Raw genomic sequence first — 12,120 nt, 5'->3', positions numbered from 1 at the left:
GTTAAGTATTTAGTGATAGCTAGCTGGTTACTTTGTGAGGATTGTTAAAAATCCTTGATTGGTTCTTGGTTTGGTTTGGTTTTGTTAGATTATCATTGGTTGCTCTAGTTACGATAATCTATTTGGTTTAGTTTTGGGTATCGATACATCAGTTCGTTTTGGTAGGCCTAAGTTCTTGGTTCAAGTGCACATATTTGTTCCGTGTTTTGTTTGTTTTGTGTTCCGGACTGAAAATGGTAAGTCGGAAAATGTTGTCTTGTTTTAGTTGCAACAGTGACTCACAATTAGAGGACTCTTGTCTGGTTCCTCCGATTGGGACTCCCCTATATGATTTATATTGTAAGTATGGCGTAGGTCCTATAACTTATAATGAGATATGGGTCCGCTATTGTAAGAAGGATGGTGTCCTTAGTTGGCCACTGCATGGTAGTTTTGAACAAGAGATTCTCGACAATTTAGAAGCGAAATTGTTCAAGAAGAAAGCCCGGCCGGCAATGTTTGATTCCTTCCGTTATTGGCGGAAAGAATCCAAACAGAGAGAAATGAGAAGGTTGAAGAAAGAACAGAAAGAACAAGAAGAGTTAACTCTAGAGCAAGCGACTAAACAGTTGCAAGCTAACGAGTGTGAAAAGGTCATAGATGTAGCCATTAGAGAGCATAACTTAGCGATTGACAAGTGCTATCCTGCCTTGCCATCGAAAATGACTAAGATACTGGAGGACTCCGAAAACGATCCTCTGCTATCTTATCTGTTACGGTCACCTCCACCGTATGCACAAGGTGCTACGGCTCCGCTCGTCCCGAATGTTCAATTGCCGGTTGCTGGACAACCTGGTGCTCCTGCTCCTGTCCCTCAGAACCAAGTTCCTGTACCTCCTGTGGTGAATGTAAATGTTCCTACAGCTCCTCCTCTTCCTACACTGCCAACTCTTATACCTGCCTCTGTACCTACTGCTCCAGAAGCTATTTTCCTCGACACTCCTACTACTTCCTCATCTATTCCTACCTCCACTGCATTCTCTATGTCTGCGAGTGTACTAACTCCACTTTCTGTTCGTCGAAGAATCACTGATTCGGTTACTAATATGCTGTCTCCTATATATAAAACTTTGATTAAAACTCCTACTCCTGACTCTGTACAAAGACGGAGTCAGCTTCCAAGTACTGAGGAACGGGGAGTTTTAGACTCCACGGCTCTCAGATGGATTTCGAAGGGTAGAAGATATAGTACGAGAGATGTGTTAGACACATTTATGCAGTGGGGAGAACCAACGCAGCGATACGTCTTTGATGAGATGTGCTCGTTGTTACGTGAAGAGATAGAAGAAGACGATGTCGAATCAGATTTGGAAGATTTAATTAGGGTTCAAAAGGAGTTTGCTGCTGGAATGATAGTGGGTGAGAAAATAAAACAAGCGATGGAACTCATTTTAAGTTTTAGGAATGATCCATCTCTTCGTTCACCAAGAGATTTAGAGAAAGGTAAAGTGAAGCTAAGTCGCCAATATCCTATGAGGGAAGTTCCTCCAATCTGGCGCGAAGCAGTGCCACGTGATGATAATGCTGGTATTGCAGGTGCTCCAGCGCAGTTCCAACGAGTGTGGATACACATTCCATGGAAGCGAGCAGAAGTGTTAGCAGTGAAGCAGGCCTTGCCAGATCCGCGTAAGAATCCAGCCGGATATTACAAGGAATTAACACAGACAGTTGAGGCTTGTATAATGAACTTAGCCGACATTGATATGTTATTTGGTAACGTAGTTCCGCAACCAGTGTGGGCTAAAATTCGTAGAGAAGATCATCAGGCTGCTTTAGGTGGTGATTGGGCAGCTATCACTGCAGCAGATGGTCAACAAATAGGTGGTGCGAAACCTGAACCTTTGATCGCTAATCTGCCAGGTAGAATAATTGATCTAATGAAGACTCTGATGCCAGCATTGCGTGTTAATTGGGACAAGTTGTCAGCATGTAAGCAAAAGAAAGACGAAAGTGTCTCGGACTTCTTCACGAGGTTCGAAGAGACTTTTGTGGATCATAGTGGTCAGGACATGAGTACAGAAGGAGGACAGAGACTGTTTGTAGATAAATTTGTGCATAATTTGTTACCTGAATTATGCAATAAATTAAAAGACTCAGAAAGTGCGTGGGCTGTATCTACGACAGCGCAAATACTTGCAACTGCGCAGTACTACGAAAATAGAGATAAAGAGGAAAAGGAAAAATCAGAAAAGAAAACGAAAGATTTAAAAACTAAAGTTCTTTTGCAGCAGGCGTATCCGCCTCGCACGAACCAGACTAATACGCAGCAAAACTCATATCAGAGGACAGATTATAGTACATCAAGGCCTCAATACCAGTGGAATCAGTGTGCGTACTGTAAGAAAGAGGGTCACTATAAAAATGATTGTCAGATCTTAGCGCAAAATAATGCAGCAGCAGCTCAGAGAGGTCGTGGTGGTTTTGTGCAGAATTCTAGAGGACGAGGACGAGGTGCTATGCCTCCACAAACTAATGATCGTCCATCCAATCACTTTGATCAACGAAATGGACAATCTGTTCAGCAAAATAGATCTCAGCAATATCTTGTTGAAGACTATTGTGAAGTAGATGAGGGTTTTCAACAAAATGGGTACTAGGACAGCCATGGACAGAGAGAGGGAGTAGTATCAGTTCCAGTGGATCAGAGTGGGCCTTATGTCGCAGTAGCAACATCAGGTGTAGTCGAACCGTTTCTGTTGGATACTGGTGCCGCGAAAAGTTCTATCATTCATGCGAAACTCCCTGGCGCACCTTTGTCTGGCTCAACAAATGTTTCCGTAGGTTTTTCAGGCGCCCCTGTGTACAACCCGATATCTGGTCCTTTGTCTATTTCTGTTGGACCGTGCCAATTGAAAGCACCCCTGATTTTGACGACAGGTTGTAATGAAAATCTGCTTGGTTTAGATTTGTTAAAACGACTATATGCGACATTGTACTGTTCTCCGGAAGGAGTACAGCTTACACTGGGTAAAAATATCACCTCTCCGATGTACTTGTCAATGGACGCACTCCCGCCGGAGCTCCGTTCACTCCCTGATTCTCTTTGGGCGACTGGTCCTAATGATGTAGGTCTCCTAGAAATTCCACCGTATGTAGTAACTTTGAAAGCAAATGTGAAATTTCCAAGAATTCCCCAGTATAAAATATCGAGTGAAGGTGAGCGTGCACTTTTATTGATTGTGCAAGATTTGATCAAGAAGGGTGTGGTTGAAGAAACTAGAGGAAATGTCTGTAACAGTCCTGTATTACCGATTCTGAAGCGAACTGACCCTACAAAACCTCCAGTTTATAGGTTTGTCATAGACCTTAGAGAAGTTAATAAGATTGTAATTCCGCAGTTTCCGGTAGTGCCAGACATTACTGCTTTGTTAACATTGATTCCTGCTACAGCTACATGGTTCTCAGTTATAGACCTAAAGAATGCTTTCTTTAGCATTCCGATAGCTGAAGAAAGTAGGGATATTTTCGGCTTCTGTTTAGGAGGTCGCAGTTTCAGATTTAAACGCGCTCCACAAGGCTATTGTGAAAGTCCATCCATTTATAGTCAAGCTTTAAAAAGTCAGTTAGATTCCTTTGTCCTTCCTCCAGGTTCGGCTCTAGTGCAGTATGTAGACGATCTTTTAGTGGCTGCCGATGACAAGGAAACTTGCAAAGCAGCTACGATTTCGTTATTGCATCATTTGTCTAATTTGAATCATAAGGTGTCACCTTCCAAAATGCAATACTGCTGCCAAGAAGTGACCTACCTAGGTCACCTCTTGTCAAAGGAGGGAAGGAAGTTGACCCCAGAAAGAATAAAAGCAATTACGCAAATGAGTGTTCCACGCACACAGAGAGAAGTACGTGCCTTCCTAGGTATTACCTCTTACTGTAGGCAGTGGATCCCAAATTTTTCTCTTTTAGCGAAACCGTTGGTAGCTTTGACTGGGAAAAATGTTCCGAGTCTGGTGCCATGGTCTGATGAATGTCAAGAGAGTTTTACTGAATTACGAAAAGCATTGTGTTCAGCTCCTGTATTGGGTACACCTGATTACAGCAAGCCATTCACGCTCTACGTTCACGAAAGAGAAGGTTGCGCGTTGAGTGTTCTGACACAGAAATTTGGTGATAAACAACGCCCTTGTGCGTATTTTTCATCAACATTAGATCCGGTAGCCAGAGCGTTACCTAGTTGTTTGAGGGCTACAGCGGCAGCTGCAGCTTCCATTCGACAATCTGCTGGTTTGGTGATGAACAATATGCTAGTGGTCATGGTTCCTCATGCAGTGGATACACTCATGAACCGAACGAAGACTCAACACCTTACTAGTGCGAGATTATCCGGTTACGAGCTGACATTATTAGCGAGTCATATTCAGATCAAAAGATGCAATGTATTGAATCCAGCAACATTGTTGCCGACTGATCAAGAGTCGAGTGATTCTGAGCCACATGACTGTTATTTCAAAACGGAGGAAGAGACAAAAGGACGTATCGACTTGAAAGATACTCCCCTGTCCGACCCGGATGGTACGCTGTATGTGGACGGGTCATGTTCTAAATTGGAAAATGGTGATGTGACTGCTGCTTATGCGGTAACGACTTTGAAGACGATTGTGGAGACTGCGAGAGTGAGTCAGAATTCTGCCCAAGCTGCAGAGTTAATAGCTCTTACGAGAGCGTGTGTTTTAGCTAAGGGAAAGAGAGTGAATGTGTTTACAGATAGTCAGTACGCATTTGGCGTGGCCCATAGTTTTGGCCGGTTGTGGAGAGAAAGAGGTTTCATTACGTCCCATGGGACTAAGATCCAACATGGTCAGCTAGTTAACGACTTGTTGGAATCTCTAACCTTACCGACTGAAGTTGCGATTGTGAAGTGCAGTGCTCATAAAGCAATCACGGATGATGTTGGTCGTGGGAATGCCTTTGCTGATGAAACTGCTAAGCAGACAGCTAGAGACACGATGAGTAGAATGTATGTTGCTACGTCTGCAAGATGGATTGCTGAGTCTGGAATGTGTGAAGACACTATGGAAAGTGTGAAAGAGATTCAGAAAGAAGCGACTGAGGAAGAGAAACGTGTATGGAGAGAAAGTACGGGCAAGTTGGACTCGAATGGATGTTGGATTGATTTGACAGAACAGCAGCGTTGGATGTTGCCTGATGCATATGTGCTTGCAGTAGTGACGATGGCGCATGGAGTGGCGCATATAAGTTCTAAAGGGATATGTAAGATGTTAGCTCCGGTCTGGAAGAATGAGGGACTCAGTAAGTGTGCAGAGAGAGTGGTGAAAAACTGCATGGTGTGCTTGATGCATAATCCTGGCAAGGGAACTCCAACTCCAGCTGGTCATTTCGCTCCTCCTTCCTGCCCCTTTGAAGTGATTCAGTTAGACTTCATTCACATGGAACGCTGCAACAATTTAAAGTACGTCCTGGTGGTAGTTTGTGCTTTTTCCAGGTGGATAGAAGCATACCCACTAAAGGACAACACTGCCCTATCAACTGCCAAAATTCTTCTCAAGGAATTTTTCCCTAGGTTTGGAATGCCACGGATTGTATGGTCAGATAACGGAAGTGAGTTTATAGGGAAAGTTATGCAGAGTGTGTGTGCTGGTCTAGGAGTGAAACAAAAATTTCATAGTGCGAACCATCCCCAGTCAGCTGGTTTAGTCGAGGGTTACAATGGCACTCTGAAGCTTAAAATAGCCAAAATACAAGCATCCACAGGTTTGGCTTGGCCAGACGCACTTCCTTTGGCCTTGTTATCAACGAGAGCAACAGTGCATTCTAGAATAGGGCTTTCTCCATATGAGATTGTATTTGGCCGCCCGGCAAATGTCTGGGGTGTGCCAAGGCCTAAACAATTCTGCTCCATTGAATATCCTATGTTGATAGACTACCTTTACGACTTGACTGCTAAATTGAGTCTTATTCATCAACAGGTCTTCGATGCTTTGCCAAAACCTCCGGAGAGTCCAGGGCATCAGCTGAAACCCGGCGACCACGTGGTGGTCAGAAATTTTGCGAGGACAAAGAATCTTCAACCTCGCTACATCGGCCCCTTCCAGGTCCTGCTGGCGACGAGGACAGCTGTACGTGTTGCTGGTCGCAAGCACTGGATCCACGCTTCTCACGTAAAGCGTGTTCCACTGCCGCTGCCCTACGACGACTGGGTGAAGAAGGGAATTGGTGCCTCCGAAGCTGAAACAACTCCGAAATTTGTCCCTTTCAGCGATGCCGATTTGATTTCTGACACTTTGAAACTTGACTCTCCTCCTGAAAAGACTGTTTTGAACATTGAACATTTGTCTTCAGCATCAAAAGAACTTTGCTATCTGCGAACTTAAACTCTGCAACAACTGCTAGTAATACACTATTTTCCGATCAGACAGTACCAGCGAAGAAGAGATACAACCTTAGAAGCCACAAAAAGGACTAATAAAGCAGGCAACTGCATATTGTGATTTTTGATATATTGAACCTTTTTGCTTTTCAGCCAGGAAGTTTGCTATTGTTTATTGTTTTTTTAAATTGCCTTGCCGTCTGGGTAGCCGTAGGGTCGTGGCTGTGTGCCTAGTTTGAATTTGCAGGGGTCTGACACAAGGTCGATCTTTCTGTTAGTTCTGGGAACTCCCAGGGCTGATAGAGGCATTTTCATCTACGTACACATCATCAGTGGTCGCGAGCGGATTGTAGAAGATGGAGCTTCCTGCGCTGCAACGAAAGAATGTGATTTACGTTCGCAGAAACAGACTTAATAGAATTCTTCACAGCAAATGTTTCTTGATGCAATGTGCTGTTACATTTTTGATTGTTTTAGCAACATTGGTGGGTGGAATTGTCTTTAGCATAAATTTGATTTTTGTGCCAGTTTCTACAGTGCCTCCCCTTGATCCAGCTATTTCTACTGTTTCTTCTATACACTCTTTTCACTCGTTTCCTGAACATGAGCAAGCTCGACGCTCAGAATTCATTAACAACACTTTTGTACAACTCTTGCACCAACACCAACTGGTAGTTAACACTACAGACTGCTGGGTATGTGGCTTGATACCTCACACTATGGATAAAGGTATTCCATATCTGGTTTTGCCTTACAGCTATAATGGATCATTTCAGGCCTTCCAAACCATCTTTGCTTATGCCCTTGAAACCTATCCTCCACGTCCACCACGTTCCACTAAATATAACTCTGCTAACAAAGCTTTAGTCCAGGGAATTATTGACATGGTCAAGGACGTCAATAATACTCCATCATACCCTAGAGACGAATTGCGAGTATATTTAAGTTGGAATACTTCAGAGTATCGCCTTAGTTTAGGAGAAAGCAAGCGTAAAAGCTCAACTCCAATCTGGGTCGTACCTCACCGAGGTCAGGTCTGTTTGCAAGGTAATGGGAGAAATCCGAGAGCTCAGCTAGGGAGGAGTGAGTGCGTAGAGACTTATGTATTTCCGGCTAACTCTTCCCCTGCCTTTCTTACTGCTAGAGGTACCTATTTTATTTGTCGAGACAGAGCTTATACATGGTTGCCTGCCGACTTCTCAGGATCATGTTATATTGCTCGATTATTGCCTCCGACATACACTGCTTCACCGGATTACCACAGAACAAGAGTAGCGAGAGGTGTCTTTAGCAAGGAAGATACCGCTGGTCAGGAAGCCGGAGACTTCTTCAAAGGCTTCCTTCCATTCTGGGGACCTATGGCCAATAGTAGAAACATACGTCAGCTAACACGGGTAGTTGAATCTACTATTACTGAAACTGCTGGTGCCCTTAGCAATCTGACAGCTGAGCTTCAGGCGGATAGGCTCATGACATTGCAGAACCGTATGGTTCTAGATGTTATACTTGCAGATCGAGGTGGGGTATGCAGAATGATCCAATCGAGCTGCTGTGTCTTTATTCCTAATAATGCTCCAACAGTCTATGAGGCGATCTCTAAGTTGCACAAGATTTCAGACTCCATACATGTAGACAAGGGAAACTGGTCCTTCATGGAGTGGTTTTGGACTCTGATCTCAACATGGGGATGGAAAGTTCTAATGGTCATTGGTGTCATCCTAGTATTCCTATTCTCATGTTGTCTGATTATCCAGTGTGGTCCTGCTTTGTGTAGTCTTTGTGCTGTGACTTGTCTCAGAAAACCACCTGCGTTTGGAGAAAAGACACGAGAAAAGATGATGATACAACAACACGTCACTGACCTGATGAGCATAGAACTAGATTCTGACATAGACTGAGTAATTGCCTATGTAAGGGCAAAAGGAGGGTCTGAGGTTCCGTGACGGTTCCGTGACGACTTGAACCCGTGTTTTCAAGTTTGTCGGAAATACACAATATTGGTATCAGTGAACCGCAAATGATCCATTTAGTATATCCTAGTGTTTTCGCTACGCTACGAGCAAGAGCACTCCTTCCATTGACATATTTCTGATATACCCACGGCATCCATCTTAGATCATGGCCGCCATTTTGTGTTTCCTTGCCCTCACATATGCAATAGCCTCGAATCATTTCATTCACTCCACTTTGATTAAGGACACGTAGCCTTAGCCGGAGATTCACCTCTTACATGACACGTGCACCCTAAACCAGATCATGCTGTAGCTGCATGACTCGACAAAGGCTGCCTCCTCTGCCCGAGGCCAGTCTTGCCAAACTGGTCTTCGTATCCATTGTACCTGATCATGATTAGGCGGCCGAAGCCGGTAGCCTTGCCCATTTACAACCCACAAACATCTCTTATCCCGCTTTTCTATCTTCTGCACCTGGCTCTGCTCCTTTCCTTCTGGGCCTTTATTAGGGGGAGGTAACGAACTTTATGATGAGGCGGTCCGGCTCTTGAATGCAATATTGACAAGGGATTGTGATGGACTGATGGGAACCCCTCTTCGTGATGTTTGGTATCAGATATTATCGACAGTTCCTGTGTAACGCCAAATATTTATTGTTTAGAGACACAAAAGGTTTGGGAATGTACCGACATGTGAAATATTTGCCTAGAGCACAATTTTTAGTATATAAGGAGCAACCCACTTTGTACAAATCGAACAGGCTCCTAGTTTCTGCCCGTGTGTAGATTCTGTGACTTCTGTGTCCCTGCAGTAATAAACCTTTGGTCTTTGACGCCACCATCGAGAAGCCCGTGTTTCTGTTCATTTGTGCACCAAGGCAGGTGGAACTCCGGGGTCTTTGGGTGTTGTACCCTGACACCTCTGGACGGAACCAAAAAGTCCAGAACTCCAGTAGGGCTGGGTAATGTATTATATGCAGCGTAGGGTAAATGTAGAGTCTACATTGTAGTGTTAGCTAATGCATAATAACAGTGTAGGGTTAATGCCGGACCCAGGCTGTAGGGTTGGTTAATGCACAATCCTAACTGTAGGGCTGGGTAATGTATTATATGCAGCGTAGGGTAAATGTAGGCTCTAGACTGTTATATTAGTTACTGCATAATCAGCAGTGTAGGGATAATGCAGGATCCAGACCGTAGGGTTGGTGGATGCACATTTCCAACTGTAGGGCTGGTTAATGTAGTATATACAGTGTAGGGTCAATGCAGGGTCCACATTGTTGTGTTAGCTAATGCATAATAAATAGTGCAGTGTTAATGCAGAATGCAGACTCTAGGGTTAGTTAACATATTATATACAACATAGGCTCAATGCAGGGTCCAGACTGCACTGTATATGTAGATTCATGCAACCCCAGCTCCTATGGATATCGCAGGACCCAGTCAATATGGTTATCACAGGGCCCAGTCCCTCGTGCATGACCAGCCACTATGATTCTCGGTTAATCCCAGTCCCTAGGCACATCCTAGCACCCATTGTTATCGCAGGGCCTAGCTCCTATGGTTATCACAGGGACCAGTCCCTAGGCAGACCCATCCCCTATGGTTACCGCAGGGCACAGCCCCTATGGTTATCAGAAGGCCAAGTCCCTAGAAAGAACCAAGCCCCTATGGTTATCGTAGAGTCCAGCCTCTATGGTTATTGCAGGGCCCAGTCCCTAATGCATGACCAGTCCCTATGATTAACGCAGGGCCCAGCCTCTGTGGTTATTGCAGGGCCCAGTCCCTAATGCATGACCAGTCCCCATGATTAATGCGGGGCCCAGATCCAAGGGTTATCACAGGCCTCACTCTCTATTGCTACAATCGGCCCCTATGGTTCTCAGGGGGCCCAGCCTTTAAGGATATTGCAAGACTCAGCTCCTAGGGTTCTCGCCGGGCCCAGCCCTTATGGTTATCGCGGGGCCCAGTCCCTAGCCCAGGGTCCAGATCCTAGGGTTCTCGCAGGGCCCAGCCCTTATGGTTATCGCGGGCACAGTCCCTAGCACAGGGTCCAGCTCCTATGGTTATCGCGGATCCCAAGTCCCTAGCACAGGGTCCAGCTCCCATGGTTATCGCAGAGCCCAGTCCCTAGCACAGGGTCCAGCTCCTAGGGTTCTCTCAGGGCCCAGCCCTTATGGTTATCGCGGGGCCCAGTCCCTAGCACAGGGTCCAGCTCCTATGGTTATCGCGGGGCCCAGTCCCTAGCACAGGGTCCAGCTCCTAGGGTTCTCGGAGGGCCCAGCCCTTATGGTTATCGCGGGGCCCAGTCCCCAGCACAGGGTCCAGCTCCTATGGTTATTGCAGATCCCAAGTCCCTAGCACAGGGTCCAGCTCCTATGGTTATCGCGGAGCCCAGTCCCTAGCACAGGGTCCAGCTCCTATGGTTATCACAGGGCCCAGTCCCTAGCACAGGGTCCAGCTCCTATGGTTATCACAGGGCCCAGTCCCTAGCACAGGGTCCAGCTCCTATGGTTATCGCGGATCCCAAGTCCCTAGCACAGGGTCCAGCTCCTATGGTTATCGCGGAGCCCAGTCCCTAGCACAGAACCCAGCTCCTATGGTTATCGCGGAGCCCAGTCCCTAGCACAGGGTCTAGCTCCTAGGGTTCTCGCAGGGCCCAGCCCTTATGGTTATCGCGGGGCCCAGTCCCTAGCACAGGGTCCAGCTCCTATGGTTATCGCGGGGCCCAGTCCCTAGCACAGGGTCCAGCTCCTATGGTTATCGCAGGGCCCAGTCCCTAGCACAGGGTCCAGCTCCTAGGGTTCTCGCAGGGTCCAGCTACTATGGTTATCGCGGGGCCCAGTCCCAAGCACAGGGTCCAGCTCCTGTGGTTATCACAGGGCCCAGTCCCCAGCGCAGTGCCTAGCTCCTAGAGTTATCACAGGCCTCATGTCTATGGCAGAAATCGGACCCTGGGCTTTTCGGAGGGCCCAGCCCTTAGGCATAGAGCAGGGCCCGCTCCCTAGCGCAGGAGCTGTCCCTAGGGTTCTCCTAGGTATCAGCCTGAAGGGCTATCGCAGGGCCCCGTACCTACGGTTATTATCAGCCTCAGTCTCTATGGTAGGAACCGGTGTCTAGGGATATCGCAGGGCCTAGGGTTTTCACAGGACCCAGCCTCTAGCACGCGGACCATCCCCTAGAGGTATCGCAGAACCCAGTGCCTACTCCCCAGGGCACTAGCAGGACCCGGCCTCCAGGGTTATCGCACGTTCCGTCCCTATCGCAGCACACAACCCTAAGGTTATTGCAGGGACGCTCATCTGAATAGGGGAGTGGTCGTGCACACGTCACTCCGCTCTGCGTTGGGCGTGTCATTGCTGGCAGAGACAACATCCACACACGGCCGGTGCACACGGAGCAAGCTCCCTTGGCATAGGGAGACGAAACACTCCTACCGGGGACCTGCATCCGAGCCCACCGCCACCCGAGCCAGCCTGGCAAGGAACGAAGACTGTGGAACGAGCCTGCTTCCGTCCCCGGGCGAGAGGCACCGGTAGCCCCCTAGCAAGGAGAGAGCGCTCTGGGCAGCCCTGGACGGACGGCTGGGGATGCTGGAGGGAGCTGCTGGCTGTGGTGAGAGGCAGCCTCGCAGCAGCGCCCGGTCACTCACCCTTGGGAAGAGGACGGGGTGGAGGGTAAAGGGCAAGCGACTCCCATCACTCATGTGACCTGGTGCTCCCCTCTGAGGCTGCGAGGAGCAGACATGGGGTGCTGAAGAGACAGCGGCCGCGCCATCCACGGAAAGAGCCTCGCTGGACTGCGT

This window comes from Lissotriton vulgaris, chromosome 11 (genome assembly GCF_964263255.1).
Source record: "Lissotriton vulgaris chromosome 11, aLisVul1.2, whole genome shotgun sequence".
Lineage (NCBI taxonomy): Eukaryota > Metazoa > Chordata > Amphibia > Caudata > Salamandridae > Lissotriton > Lissotriton vulgaris.
Note: the sequence above shows the minus strand (reverse complement) of the source record.